We start from the raw sequence: 15,048 nt of genomic DNA, 5'->3' as shown, positions 1-15,048 counted from the left end.
TGCCTGATGTGCAATTTATCTAGTGAAGTTCTTTCGAGAGACACAGCAATGGTTTAACTTAACACCCTTGCTATGGTAATAAAACCAAAATACATTAAAAATGCTCAAGGCCAGGAAAGACAGAACCCTAAAAAGGCTAATCAGTGTTCTTGAGGTGGCTTGGTCTGTAGCTTTAGTTGAAGGTTATGGGAATTGTGATCCAAGAAGATTTGGAGGTCAGATAGAAGGCCCATGCAATATATATATATATATATATGTGTGTGTGTGTGTGTGTGTGTGTGTACGTACATACGTACATACGTATGATGTATGTATATATGTGTATATGTATGTGTATATATATATGTTTGTGTGTATGTGTATACATACATACATACATACATACATACATACAATCCCCTCCTCTAACTAGATTAAGGTAGGTAGGTAGGTAGGTAGGTAGAAAGAAAGAAAGAAAGAAAGAAAGAAAGAAAGAAAGAAAGAAAGAAAGAAAGAAAGAAAGAAAGAAAGAAAGATGATAGATAGATAAGAGATAGATAAGAGTAGATAGATAGATGATAGACAGATAAATAGATAGGAGATAGATAGGTTGGTAGGTAGAAAGAAAGATATAGATGGATGGATGGATGGATGGATGGATGGATGGATGAGTGATAGGTGATAGATAGATAGATAGATAGATAGATAGATAGATAGATAGATAGATAGATAGATAGATGAGAGAGAGAGAGATACAGATATAGATAGAGATACAGATCAGTGGTGAGATTCATTTTTTTTACTACCAGTTCTGTGGGCGTGGCTTGGTGAGTGGCGTGGCTTGGTGGGCATGGCAGCAGAAGGATACTGCAAAATCCCCATTTCCTCCCGATCAGCTGGGACTCAGGAAGCAAAGAATAGATGAGGATGGGGCAAGTCAGAGGTGGTAGTTATACCAACTTCTCAAAATTTCCACTACCGGTTCTCCGGACCTGATCAGAACCTGCTGAATACCACCTCTGATGCAGGTATAGATAGAGGGCAGCTGCTACCTAATTCCTTGACAATACCATAGCTTGGGTGGGTGAGCATACAAGAGAAGGCCATTTCTTTTATACCTGTAAGCTGTTTTAGGAGACTTGCAATTCTTAAAGTGGGATATGTAGAAATGATTCTAAGATTGATGATAAATTAAAGCACGGCGGATGCTTTTAGAGATCGGATATTCCCATTTTATATAGCAATTTAACTGCTTGCAATGACTTTTGAATCAAAAATTTCATGATTAATCATCCTTCTCTGTCTTTTACACACCAATGACTTTTCTGTACAATCTGAAGTGCAAAGTTGGCCTTTAACTAATAGATTGAGTGCTACACTGAAAATAGAAGGAAAAAAAATCTAAGAAGTCACAGCTCTTGGTTGTCAACAAATGTTTGGGTAATATCAGTAATATCAGTGCTGACAATAAGTCCTTCCATAAAGTGTTAATTTTTGGGTGACTGCACAAACAATGAATGTCCTTAACATATGGGTGGGGAACAATGGGCTTTTATGACTTGTGGACTTCAACTCCCAGAATTCCTGGTGACTCAGGAATTCTGGGAGTTGAAGTCCTCAAGTCATAAAGGGGCCATCGTTCCCCATCTTTGCCTTAACAGTTAATATATTGATTAAAGAATAAGCTTTTACGATATGGAGTATACTTTAGTTTCAGTTTAAAATAATTGAGTATTTGGGCTGGTAGTAAAGATCTTGCTACTGAGATGAAAATTAATCACGCTTATCCAGCAGTAAATTGGATCAGTCCAACAAGATTTGCTTTCAAATAAAATATACAGGCTAGCTGTTTCTGTGCTAGGTTTAACTGAACTAGGATTTAATGTTAGTTCTTCAGACTGGCTGAAAATGATTGTGAGTGTTGCCAGCCATTAGTAAAACAAGTTTTAATTTGTTATTGTTGCTATTTTTAATCTCCTTAGGGAAATAGAATGCATATGCAGAATTTTATTTTATGTTATTTTACTCTTTTATTTTATTTATTATTTTTTGTGCTTCAAATGCTGAAATAAACTAGGCATTTTTATTGGGGCCTTGGTTTGGAATTTATATGAAGGTGCAGTCAACACTGTGGGGCAAATTTTCTTAAGATTTCCAGTTTCATTCAAAACACTGAAGCTGTATTTCCTTAAATACTGTCTTCTCTTTAATGCTAGGACCCCAGATAAATCTCATATAATAATTTATTAAAGCTGACTTGTGCTTCCCTTTCCACATAATATGCCCATTCTGTTAGAAAACAGATGCAGGGTTGAATAAATAATCCTGACCTGGAGAAAAAACTATTAATATTTTGCATTCAAGAATGTGCATATTTGAAAATAGTTCTGAACAAGCTATTCAGTTAATTAATGTTTATTATGTATCTTTTGACTTTAGAATTGCTCTGGTACTCTTCGTACAATGCAGCATGTTGTAGTATTTTGGGGGAAATATGGTGATGTTTTGTGTGTGTGTGATGGTTCTAGACTTATGACCACAAGTGGGACTGGAAAATTAGTTGTTAAGTGGTGCTGCCATTAAGTGAGGTGTTACATGGCCACACCTTCATTAAATGAGGTGTTACATGGCCACACCTGTTAAGCAAACCACTACATATATTAAGTGGGACATCAAATGACACAACTTGTGACCATCCTTGCTGGTTTACCCATTGACTTTTCATTGATGATGATAATAATAATAAAACAAAATTATCTCATTTCTTTATATGTAGTCTCTATGAAATCACTTCTGCCTAAATTGCAGGAAATGACAGGAAGTTGAAAGAAATATTAGATTGGCTAAGGCTAGTCAGCTTGATCATGGATAACAGTTAATGAATATCAATGGATATAGTGACAGATTAGTTATCTCAATATTACTCTAAGTAACGGTCCCCAAAAATTGAAATGCATACTAAGAAATAATAAAATACTGTCAAACTTCGCAAAACCGGTACAACACTTTAACATATTTAAACATAAATCTAATTCAATTTTACTACACTTTCTTTGTGTGTTAGAGAAATTCATTTAACATCCTTTGTATTTTTTTAGTATTAAATATACCTGCTCAAAATTAATTAGGATTATTTTTTTTAAATATCAATTTATATATGCCGCATATCTCACTATCCAAAGAAGCTAAGTTTAAGTTTGCAGCCTTAGATTTTTCAAACACATTAGAAGCCTCTTTCTCTACCAAATACCAGATTGAGACCAGATTAAAATCTTATGCTTAAATATTGATGCTTTTTTGAGTTGGTATTTTGCTGCCTATAATATTTAATTCTCCAAAATAGATGCTTGTAAATGTATACGCAAATGTTGTCCTCAAGACATATGTAGAAATGTACACATTTGTAAAATATGCATTAAAATATGTCACTCTGCTCTGTTTCTCTAAAATAAGCATATCGACACCTTTAAAACGTGCCTAAATGTTAAACAGTGTTGTGCAATACAAAACAAGTGCTCAGGATAGAACTTGTGTTTGTTGTTAAGATGTTGGTGATTATACATACATTAAACAACATAGTTCAGAGCATGAATGTCGCACATTTTCATGTTAGAGGGATTCCTCCAGAATTAAATTTGTAATATTTAGATGCACTTTTGCCTGTTTACAAAAAGCCTTGTTTAAGGGAGAAAAAAAAGGTATGGTTTTAAAATAATATAGAATATTATTTTTATATGGCATATCTGGGGGAAACAGAATGAAGAAGGGGATGTAGTCAAAATTGCCATATTTGCAATAAGTATTAATGGATTCTTGTCTGGATACAAAGAAAACCTCGAAGGCTGATGTTGGTGGACTAGAAAACTATGGTCCATTGCAAAAAAAAAAAAATTGAACTTGAGTTTGGAAGAGCTCTGTTTGTTAATGGGAGTTGAAGTTATTGCTCGGTCTGGGTTTGATATGGATTTTAAGGCACACCCTAAGATGACACCAGCGTGCAATTAAATTTCAAGAGTTTAAAACAGCTTCCCCTGCAAAGGATGTGCTGCAATTTGGCAACAGTTCAGTCCTGTCAGAGTTGATAGTTGCAAGCATTTGTGGATCTTCTCATTAAATGGAGGAACATTTGTGTCTCAAAATAGCCAGTATATTGGCGGGAAGAAGTCCAGTCAAATGTTATAGTTAGGAGCTTATTCTCTTGCCCTGAAAGTCATATTTCTTGTGAGAAGTCCAACCCCCTCCATCTTCATTGACAACCCCCCCCCCCCACATCAGTAGGTTCTGATAGGTTCTGGAGAACAGAAATTGTGAGTAGTTTGGAGAACCGGCAAATACCATCTCTGACTGGCTCCAGGAGTGGGGTGGGAATGGAGATTTTGCAATATCCTTCCCCAGGAGCAGGGTGGGAATGGAGATTTTACAATATCCTTCCACAGGAGTGGGGTGGGAATGGAGATTTTGCAATATCCTTCCCCAGGAGTGGGATGGGAATGGAGATTTTGCAATATCCTTCCCCAGGAGCAGGGTGGGAATGGAGATTTTACAATATCCTTCCACAGGAGTGGGGTGGGAATGGAGATTTTGCAATATCCTTCCCCAGGAGTGGGATGGGAATGGAGATTTCGCAATATCCTTCCCCAGGAGCAGGGTGGGAATGGAGATTTTGCAGTATCCTTCCCCTAGAGTGGGGTGGGAAACAGAGGTGGGTTGCTCCAGGTTTGGCCTGGATCAAGCGAACCAGTAGTAGTGGCGGCGGGAAGCTCCGCCCAGACGCTTCTGCGCATTTGAGAGCGCGCCTGAACCAGTTGTAAAAAAAAATGGCAACCCAACACTGGTGGGAATAGAGATTTTGCAGTATCCTTCCTTTGCCACGCCCACCAAGCCACGGCCACACAACCAATAGTAAAAAAAAAAATGAATTTCACCACTGACCCTCCCACCCACCCCCATAAAAACAAACCATAATCATGGTCCAAAAGGAATAATTTGTTCATACCAATGTTTCATATCTTCATCAAAGAAACTGAGCATCATACATTATTTTTTTAGGGGAAAAAAACAGATTAACACTAAAAAAAAGTTGATCTGGGATGATAGTAGGATGGGCAGAGCCTGGAGATGGAGTTAAGGAAGGAATTCACCTGGAGTCTTTACATTCCCACAAACATCTAAATCCAGCCCTCTCTTGAATTCCGTTAACGGTTATCTAGCACCAATTTAGTGCTGGCGGTTAGTTGAGTAAATTCCTGTGCATAGACATGAGCAATAAATCAGCTTAAGTGGAACTTAACACATGATTCTTTGCAGCCGACAAGGATGCCTCCCATCCAGGCAGAATCATAGCATGTTTTTCCCACCAAATGTCAGGTCTCGGTGACTTTGTTGTTGGTACAATGGAAGATGTCCTATTACATGTAAGAAGGATATACATTATGACTAGACGTTCCCTCCCTGCAATTTATATACACCAGTCCCAAGATCTATTTGAATCAACAGTATATATCTATGACAGAGAGTGAGTCAGACTCTTCTCCCTGTCTATGAGACCACCAGGAATTATGCAAGTAGATGTTAACAATATGAGCAGTTTGACAGTATCCAAGGGAAAATATGTATGTCTTCATGTGATGCTTCCTTTGTTGTGAATTCTACATGTAAATAGCAGTCATCATAGTAAAAAGAACGGCAATATCCTTGCCCTTAAAAAAAGGTAGAAGAATGACATTATAGTGCGAACTTAATACGAATGAAGGCGGATATAAATGTCCCAGGATAACGTCGTAGGATCCAATCTGGGTCGGTCACGGAGATTAGAGATTTCGTATTCGAAGCTTTTGGATTCCTGCGGAAGACAAGATGGGCTCCAGCATGACTATGAAAGCTTGGAATACAAAACCTTCGATCCCAGTGACCAATCCAGATTGGATTCTGAAACTTTTAATAAATTATGAAATTACTAAACTGCTTTGATCAGTGGAAAGACAATTCTGAAAATGTTCCATTGGCTGGTATTTTGGCTAACTTCAATGTGATTCCTATTGAATACACTTCCTGGGAAGTATGTCCAGCCTCCTTACAGTACTCCCAGTATTTACCCTGTTTTCCTGAAAATAAGACCTCCCCCGATAATAAGCCCAATTGGGCTTTTGAGTACATGCGCTAAAATAAGTCCTCCCCTGAAAATAAGCCCTCCCCAAAAATATGGCAACACAGCAGCAGCCATGAGTTGACCATGCTCGCCAGCTCCTGGACCTCAAAAATAATAAGACCTCCCCGAAAATAAGGCCAAGCACTTATTTTGGGGATCAAAAGAAAATAAGACTGTCTTACTTTCAGGGAAATATGGTAGTTAAATAATAAAATAAATAAAATAAGATATAAATCTCCAAACAAATCGCTTTTACCCAAGATTTTAACTTGTTATTGATTGGAATGCTATTTTGTTGATTTTGATTTTAAGGTTTTTTCCCCCTTAACTTTGATTTTAATGGCATTGGTTCTGACGTGTATCCCCATTAGCATTATTTTCAGTGTTGTTTGTTTGGTTATTTAGCCCAAAAGCCAAACGTGGAGATGCAAATTCGCTAATGAATTGAAAAAACTAAATAAAAAGAAGTCATCCCAGCAGGAGAACAGGAAAGAAGCAGAGGCAAGTCCTAACACCAAGCTTTAATGAAAGCAAGGGATGAACGTTGCAGTTTTAATTCAGAACCAGTCAAGCAGAAGCCCTCTGTATGGAAAATGTTACTGATAGAGCTTGGCTTTTGCAACTTGTCAACAATAACCACTTCCTGCTGCTTCCAGATTTGTGTTGATGGAAATCTATTGTCTTTGACACGCTGTGGTCCTTCTGAAATGCTTCCTAGGGTTGCAGCCATGATTGCATCCCTAAGACATTTCTCTTAGGACAGCTGTTTAAACGTTGGTGGTTACTAGAAGCTGATATTTTTTGAGCAACCGAAGAGTAACCTGGAGCATTAAACCAACCAAGCAGATGCCAGTTGTCATCTCTTCACATTCCTAAGCTCCGTAACTTTCTCTCTGCTTTTGCCAATGATTAAATGTTTTGATCATGAAGCTCTGTGGATGAAAGAGTTGGCTACGTATTTGAAACTAGCAAAGAAAAAAAAATTCCCAATTCTCCATTTACGTGTCTTAAGGTAACTCTTTGAATTCCAGATTTAAGTTTGGATCTTAAATTATGAAGGTTTACTTCCAATATATTGAATTTTAGATTTTGGGAATATGTTTGTACTGTCTTATTATTCCGCCAGATATTAAATCTGAGGTAATACTGATTTTATTTATTTAATTGTTATCCTCTTCTATCAAGCAACTGTGGGCAGATTACAGCATGGTAAAACCATATACAATATTAACATGGTAAATATAATATATTGATTACTAAAATTATTACATATGAGCTATCAAATATTGGTGGATTCCTTCCAGAAAAATAAGGAATAGGTTATTTGTAAAGTCAGTCAGTCAGTCAGTCAGTCAGTCAGTCAGTCAGTCAGTCAGTCAGTCAGTCAGTCAGTCAGTCTGTCTGTCTGTCTGTCTGTCTGTCTGTCTATCTATCTATCTATCTATCTATCTATCTATCTATCTATCTATCTATCTATCTATCTATCTATCTATCTATCATCTATCTCTTTCTACCCACCCACCCATCCACCATCTCTATCTAATCTGTCTGTCTGTCTGTCTATCTATATCTATCTATCTATCTATCTATCTATCTATCTATCTATCTATCATCTATCTATCTATCTACATTTTATCCTTATTCTGCTCAAGTCAGAAATATATAATTTCAGGTGGATTCTACCTAATATTCTGTTAAAAGCCACCTTAGAAATATTACATGTTAGTTAACATATTTGTCAATTATTAAATGCTATTTCAGGCCAGATGCCAAATAGGATCAGACACGAACTGTCTCCTTATCAAATACTGACATTAAATATGGCCATATGTCAAGTACATGTCTCAGAAATGTGATTAATGTAAATTAATGTATTACTCAGAAATGTATATATTTCATAGTATCTGGAAATTATTCAGAATCCAGCATTACTGTAGAAAATTTCAAACCGAATTTTTCAGAGCAAATCTGTTTTTTACTTCTTTCGACTTAGCTATAAATTGTATATTGCACTAAAGAAGAAATAGATGTTCTTTAAGGTAAAACATGCTATTTTCCTCTTTTTAAGGCACTAAATATAAAAGGGAGTTCTACTTAGGATCATAGACCATTTGCAAAATGGCAATATCATTATTTCCCCCTTTATATAATAATGATAATAATCTGATGTGAGCGTTCAAAGACCTTCTCTGGAATCTTTTAAGTAGTGTAAATTTTTTGTATAAAGTGTTTTAATTTAAAATAAAGACATTGAAATGTTAGATGTTGCAAAACAGCAACATGATTCCCACCCCCACCCCCTCACACACATTGGTTCTCAGAAAATAAAAACCAGAGGTTTTGTAGGCATACTTGCTTGGGAAAAAAAATAATACAACATAAAGTGAAATATGGGATAGGAAACATTTTGGGGTAGGATCTAGAAGAGATAAGAAGAAAGCAAAGACCACACAATCTTTTCTGGAAACTATCCTCCACTTTCCTTTATGATAACTATATTACCAATAGAAGAGAATATTAGTAGCTCAGAATTGAACTGTCGAGTGCTGATGCTCTTTTAACTTAGTTGTTTTCTTGCAGATATTTCATTACCCAACTAGCTAACATCATTATTTCTACAAGAGAGTGGAATTATCTACCACTGATTATGTTACCTCGTTGATAACCATTTTATCAGAATATCCTCAGCATCCAAACGTGCTCATTTGAGAAAAATGGCCAAACAAATGTCCTACACAGCGATTCCAGCAAAAAATGGGTTTGCCCTACTTTTCTTCATTCTTTTTAATTCCCAGTGCAATCGTCTGATGAATGAGAGCCATCCATAACTATTTCTTCTTCTCATCGAATTCATGGCTGAACAATTCTGTTGATGCGTGCTGTATAACAAGCAAAATGGCTATACCTTTCATTCTTGAGTTCCCATTCTTTTTTACTTCGTTATCCACTATCCTCCACTGCCCTGGATAATGTTTTTACCTAGTGCTTTTTTTAAAAAAATGATGATGTCATTGGTTTTTAATCCAGGTTGTGTTGCTATTGTGAGCAAGGTGAACTACTGCCGTTGTGTCAGGTGAGAAAGGTCAGGTGCTGACACAAAGGTTCATTACGCCAGGGGTTAAATTCAGCAGGTTCTGGAGAACCGGTAGCAGAAATTTTGAGTATTTTGGAAAACTGGCAAATACTAGCTCTGGTTAGCCCCAGAGTAGGGAGGGAATGGAGATTTTGCAGTATTCCTCCCCTAGAGTGGGGAGGGAATGGGGATTTTGCAGTATTCTTCCCCTAGAGTGGGGAGTGAATGGAGATTTTGCAGTATCCTTCCCCTGGAGTGGGGAGGGAATGGGGATTTTGCAGTATCCTTCCCCTAGAGTGGGGTGGGAATGGAAATTTTGCAGTATCCTTCACCTGGAGTGGGGAGGGAATGGGGATTTTGCAGTATCATTCCCCTGGAGTGGGGAGGGAATGGGGATTTTGCAGTATCCTTCCCCTAGAGTGGGGTGGGAATGAAGATTTTGCAGTATCCTTCCCCCGGAGTGGGGAGGGAATGGGGATTTTGCAGTATCCTTCCCCTGGAGTGGGGAGGGAATGGGGATTTTGCAGTATCCTTCCCCCGGAGTGGGGAGGGAATGGAGATTTTGCAGTATCCTTTTCCCAGAGTGGGGAGGGAATGGGGATTTTGCAGTATCCTTCCCCTAGAGTGGTGTGGGAATGGAGATTTTGCAGTATCCTTTCCCTGGAATGGGGAGGGAATGGGGATTTTGTAGTATCCTTTCCCTGGAATGGGGAGGGAATGGGGATTTTGCAGTATCCTTCTCCTACCATGCCCATGAAGCCATGCCAACCAAGCCATGCCAACCAAGCCACGCTCACAGAATCGAGTAGAAAAAATTGAATTTTACCACTGAATTAAGCTGATTTATTGCTAAAAGGGAATCTTCCCAACTAATGGTCAGCACCTGATTAGAATTAGGATCAACAGCACCCTATATAGCTCTGCTTGTGGCTACATAAGGATTCTAACCTGATGTCTCTTTTTACTCTGCCCCCAGGTCAGATCCAGAAAGATTACTACTATATTGTAGCCAAGGCAATGGGGCAACTTATTGTTTTTTCTATCGAGGACTCTCCAAATTTGGCAACTTTAAGGCTTGTGGACTTCAACTCCCATCCTGGCTGGGGAATTCTGGAAGTTGAAGTCCCCAAGTTTGGAGACCCCTGTTCTCTACTAAAGCTCGAAATTCCTCCAGCTTCTAGATTAGGGGGAAACACATTGAAACCTAGGATGGACACATTTCCCCCTTTGGATACGTTCCTTCTGAACCATTCAAGCAGGACACAAGGGGAAGCACTGGGAGCCATTGCCTCAATATTCATTTAATTAATTAAATGCAAAGATAAATCAGATCATATTTAACCTTAGTTCTAGTCTGTTCTGCTCCTGCTTACCTTTTAGAGTGTAAACTGGCATGCAACTATTGGCTCTCAAAGCTATCCCCCATTTTTGACTAGTCATTGATTTTAGAATTTCAGGATAGGAGAATTCTTCTTTTCCCAGTGTGGATTCTGGAATTATTGTTGTTCCTGAGCTGCCTCTCTTAATATACTACATTTGTACCCTTCTGAGTTGTGCATTTGGAACATCTGTTCCTATCTTCTCTTCCCTCCCATCCTCACAACTGTGGGACATGCACCTTGACTTCTTCTAAGCAATGTTTTGGCAACTGCTGTCAACATAATTCACTTTGATTTTCATTTACTGGAGCTTGAGTGCTAAGCTCACTTAATTGAAACTAAATTGCACCAGAGGAGGGTTTAAGGTGGCTTTTTCCCGGATGCTGGTTGGCTAAGACTTTCCTTGTTCAAAATGTGTTAAACATGCCATACTTTTCCCTTTACAGTTATTTTTCTTCAATCTTTTTTTCCCCTTTCCCCATAATAACATGCATGTGTATGAAAAAGAGAGAATGATTGATGTATTCGCAGAAAGTAATAATTAACAGATTATTATGTTTCAGAATGATTGGCAGCTGAGCTAATTTTTATTTATTTAGTCTCATGATTTCTTTTTAACGGTAACAAATGAGAGTTTGGAATTTTTGAGAAACAATCTTTATTATGTTTCTTTTTGTATTAAAAAAAACAACAATTGAGCTAAATGAGTGGGAGATAGACATTTTAGCCTGCCAAGGAAGCAACTGTTGGATATTTGTCTTCTAATTAATGGACTACTTTGGGAGTTGGTGTCCAACTAGATGTATCCTAGTACCATTTGTTAGAAACAATAAATGGGTGAAATCCAAATTTACTCCTGCTTGGAGTAGACCTTCGAAACGTAATGATAGATAAATGAATCTTGAATAATTTAAACTTCAACAAATAACTTTTGTGGCTTTGGAGCACTTTTATATTTACTCCTTAAGCCAAGTTCACACAGTCCACTCAACTCCAATGATTGCATTTGTACAACCTATGAAACTTTATTTATTTTGGCTGAATACGTTGTGCGATCTTCATTTATATGATTAAGTTAAGATTTAGGAGACTTTACTGAAGATGTGTAGTTTCAGTATTAAGTTAAGTGTGGTGTAAGAACATTGTAAAACAATGATAGTGCATGTCAAAAGATATATCAAATAATGTTTGTGAATTTATGCACATGTGTGAATAGTGTATATACATTGCTTTAAAGATATCGGTGAAAGATCAAGCAGCTGCATTCATACAACCCATGAAGGGAGTTGAGTATTAAACTTGGTTGAGTTTTCAGCCCATTTGTTTAGTTTATGCTTTTAGTTTATGCTTGGTTAATTTTTCAGCCCATTTATGGTTTATGTTCAATTTATGTTTTTGATATACAGAAAGTGGGATAATTTAGTTAAGTTTAGTCTGTTGTGTGAATCCTATCAGCAACCTATGTAGAATCTGTAAATATTTTTAGGATAATGGCTACGTTTTTTCCACTTTTTCTGCAAAAAATACATATATAAAAGTTTTTTCTTCTTCTGTTGCACATGGTTTTCTACCCAATCTGACCATCACATAGTTTCCCTGCACCCCTCTCCAATTTTCAAGCTGATTTGGGCCACCCACTTTTATTCTCTTCAACACAGATGCCTCTTTCTGTCCCTTAAATCTATGTCCTGCTCTTTTTTAAAAAAAAGACCAGTGGAAGTCAATAATGGGCAATCTACCCAGTGGTACGATTGTTCAGTAAATTAAACAAAAGAGATGTGCTAAATTAACTGTCCGTCAGCTGTACATGGTGACCCTGAATTCTAATATTCCAGTCATAGAGGAACAACATATCTTTCATTCATGTTGAATGTGGAAAGCCGGTCCTGTGTAGAATCCAAAGCTGAAGACTGAGCTATTTAAGAAGGCTGAACTTTGAAAAAGCTGGTGGAAAACTCAGGGAGAGTTCATTTTATTCCTAGGTATCAAAAATTATTTATTTAGCTCCGTTCAAGCCTCTCAAGGGTTGGTAAGAAAGCAGTTTAGTTTTAGCAGAAGGAGGAGGGAGGCTAAGAACAATTTTTTGAAGAAGAAAAAAAAAAGAAAAAGAAAAGGGGAAAAAAAATAAGACGTAGAGTTTAAACCATCTTGTTATATCCCATGGACTTGGAACTGTCAAAATGGCAAAGCTTGTGTTTGAATGAAAAAAGGTTTCTATTTCTGTTGAGATTGTCTGCTCCAAAGTATACCAACTATAATTATCCATAACCATGCAGGCCTGCTTTTAATGCTGTTTTATAATTACAGGTCTTAATGCTAGATTATACAAAATCATTTATAAATAGGCAAATGAGAAGGACTTGGAGGCTTTGCAAACCTGTAGATTGCAGGAAGGTTATGGCAGATGACGGGATTTTAACTGCATCTACATATAGATGTGGTGTTAGCTCTGTAATGATTGATGAATCCCTTAATTAATTCCTCAACAAGTTCCAATTTATAACCTCCTATCTTTTTCTTTTGCCACATTGGGTGTTTGTCACTTTAAAGGACAGGGATAAACCGTGCCTCTCCTCCCCTCCCCCCCAAAAAAACACTTTTGTGGTATTCTTGACATATTTCTGGAGTGTATTTCTTGCTGAAGGAAGCAAGATTAGAGTAGACATATTTTTTTTTGTCTGAGCAATTGGGGAGGGGGGATTAATGATGGCCGCACACGAGCCGACAACTTCTTTTTGTTTTGAATATGAGGTGCTTTGTCGCTGTCATGTTAAGAACAGAAGATGGCAATCAAGTCATCCTAGGCCTGTGATCGCGAACCTATGCCACATGTGCTGGAAGTGGCACGCAGATCCATCTCTCCCGGCAAGCCAGCTGCCTCCTGTTGCTCTTCTGGGTTCCAGCATGCTGATCTTCACATGCACGGGAGTGCCAGAAATTGGAAGACCCAACTCTCGGGTGCACATGTACGCACCAGGAAGCTGAGCTTTTGGTTTCTGGTGCATACTACGCGCATGCATGCCAGAAACAGGAAGACCAACTGACCGGTGCATATGTGCATGCCAGAAATCAGAAGCTCAGCTCCCCGGTGCATACATGTGTGTCCGGGAACTACTCTTCTAGTTTTCGGTGCTCCCATGTGTGTGCGCCAGTCAGCTGGTCTTCAGATTTCCAGCACTTCCCCGCCGCACTCCCGTTTCGGCACTCGTTTTTTAAAAGGTTTGCCAACACTGTCCTAGGCTGAAAGAGCCAAAATTGGAAGGTTAACACTATAACTTAACAAAGTGGTGTGGGGTCCTTTTCTGAGCTTGGTTGTTCTACATAGTGAGGGGAGGAGTATCCAGGATGAGTTGACCTTGTCCTCTCTTGATTGGACTGAGTCAGATAAGCTCTTTTAGCCACGCCTTGGTCACTAGGCTCCACCCAGTTATCGACTCAGTCCATCAACGGACGGTTGGGTTCATCCTGAGATCCTGAAGAAACTTAAAGGAAAAAATTTAAATTGCTGCTAAAGCGATTGAAATTGCCTCCACGCTGCCTGCTCAATCACTAGAGGCTGAGGAAATCCCCAGCGGGGGTAGAGAGCCCGCATTTTCTTGCAGACATTTCATTATCCAATTAAGTAACATAATCAGTGCTAGGGTCTAGTACTGATGATGTTGCCTACTTGGGTAATGAAACATCTGCAAGAAAACAACCATGTTCAGATACGGTAGCACCAAGGAAACCCCATAGTTCAGCCCTGAGCTACAGATATTCTCTTCTATTAGTAACAAAGGGGTTGTACACTTACAAGCCATTCTCCTTGTAAACTCCATTGCCATTAATGGGGACTTTACAGAAGTAGTTACATCATTTATTTTAGTTCACTTTTATTGGGGGGTATTTTCTGAGCCTTTATGTCTCAAGCTTGCACAGCTTCTATCTGCCAAACTAAAAGCAACTCAGTTCTTTGTAGGCAACTAATTGGGGGATGATATTTCTGTTTCTGCCAGATACGTCGAATAATTAGAAGATAAAACGTAAGTTAGAATAGAATAAGCTGGAAGGGATCTTGGAGGTCTTCTAGTCCAGCCGCATGCTCAAACAGTGTTCTGACCGAGGTTTCCCAAGAGCATGAAACAAACTCCTGGTCTCAGCAAAAAACCCTTTTATTAATTGACTGTGATTTCTGCTCATTCACATCCAGCAAAGTCTTTCAAGGGAGGATTTACAGTCACAGACCTTATCTGGCTTGGAGAGCTGCCAGGCCCATATCTGCAAAACTTGGCAAGGAGTCTCGGAGAGTCTTGAACCAATTAAGTGAACTAATTGTCTCCTGCAAACTCCACTCCCCTTTCGCTCCTCTTTTATTTCCTCTGGGAGGGCCATTCAGCATCCACCTGTGGCCTTACTCCCATTGTCGACCCCTTTTCTTTAGCTGTTCCCTTCGTCTGGCAACTCTGCGCATGCACATGCTCCATGCCCGG

At 38.5% G+C, this 15,048-nt stretch overlaps 1 protein-coding gene across 10 annotated transcripts in view; it reads left to right on the top strand.

Annotated features, from left to right (window-relative positions):
* Window positions 1–15,048, top strand: part of SOX5 (SRY-box transcription factor 5) — a 973,495-nt gene that overhangs the window by 499,632 nt on the left and 458,815 nt on the right. The gene's annotated exons all lie outside the window — the stretch shown is intronic.

The sequence above is a fragment of the Natrix helvetica genome, assembly GCF_964273705.1.
Source record: "Natrix helvetica genome assembly, chromosome: 6".
Classification (NCBI taxonomy): domain Eukaryota; kingdom Metazoa; phylum Chordata; class Lepidosauria; order Squamata; family Natricidae; genus Natrix; species Natrix helvetica.
This window is presented reverse-complemented; position numbering and strand designations above follow the sequence as displayed.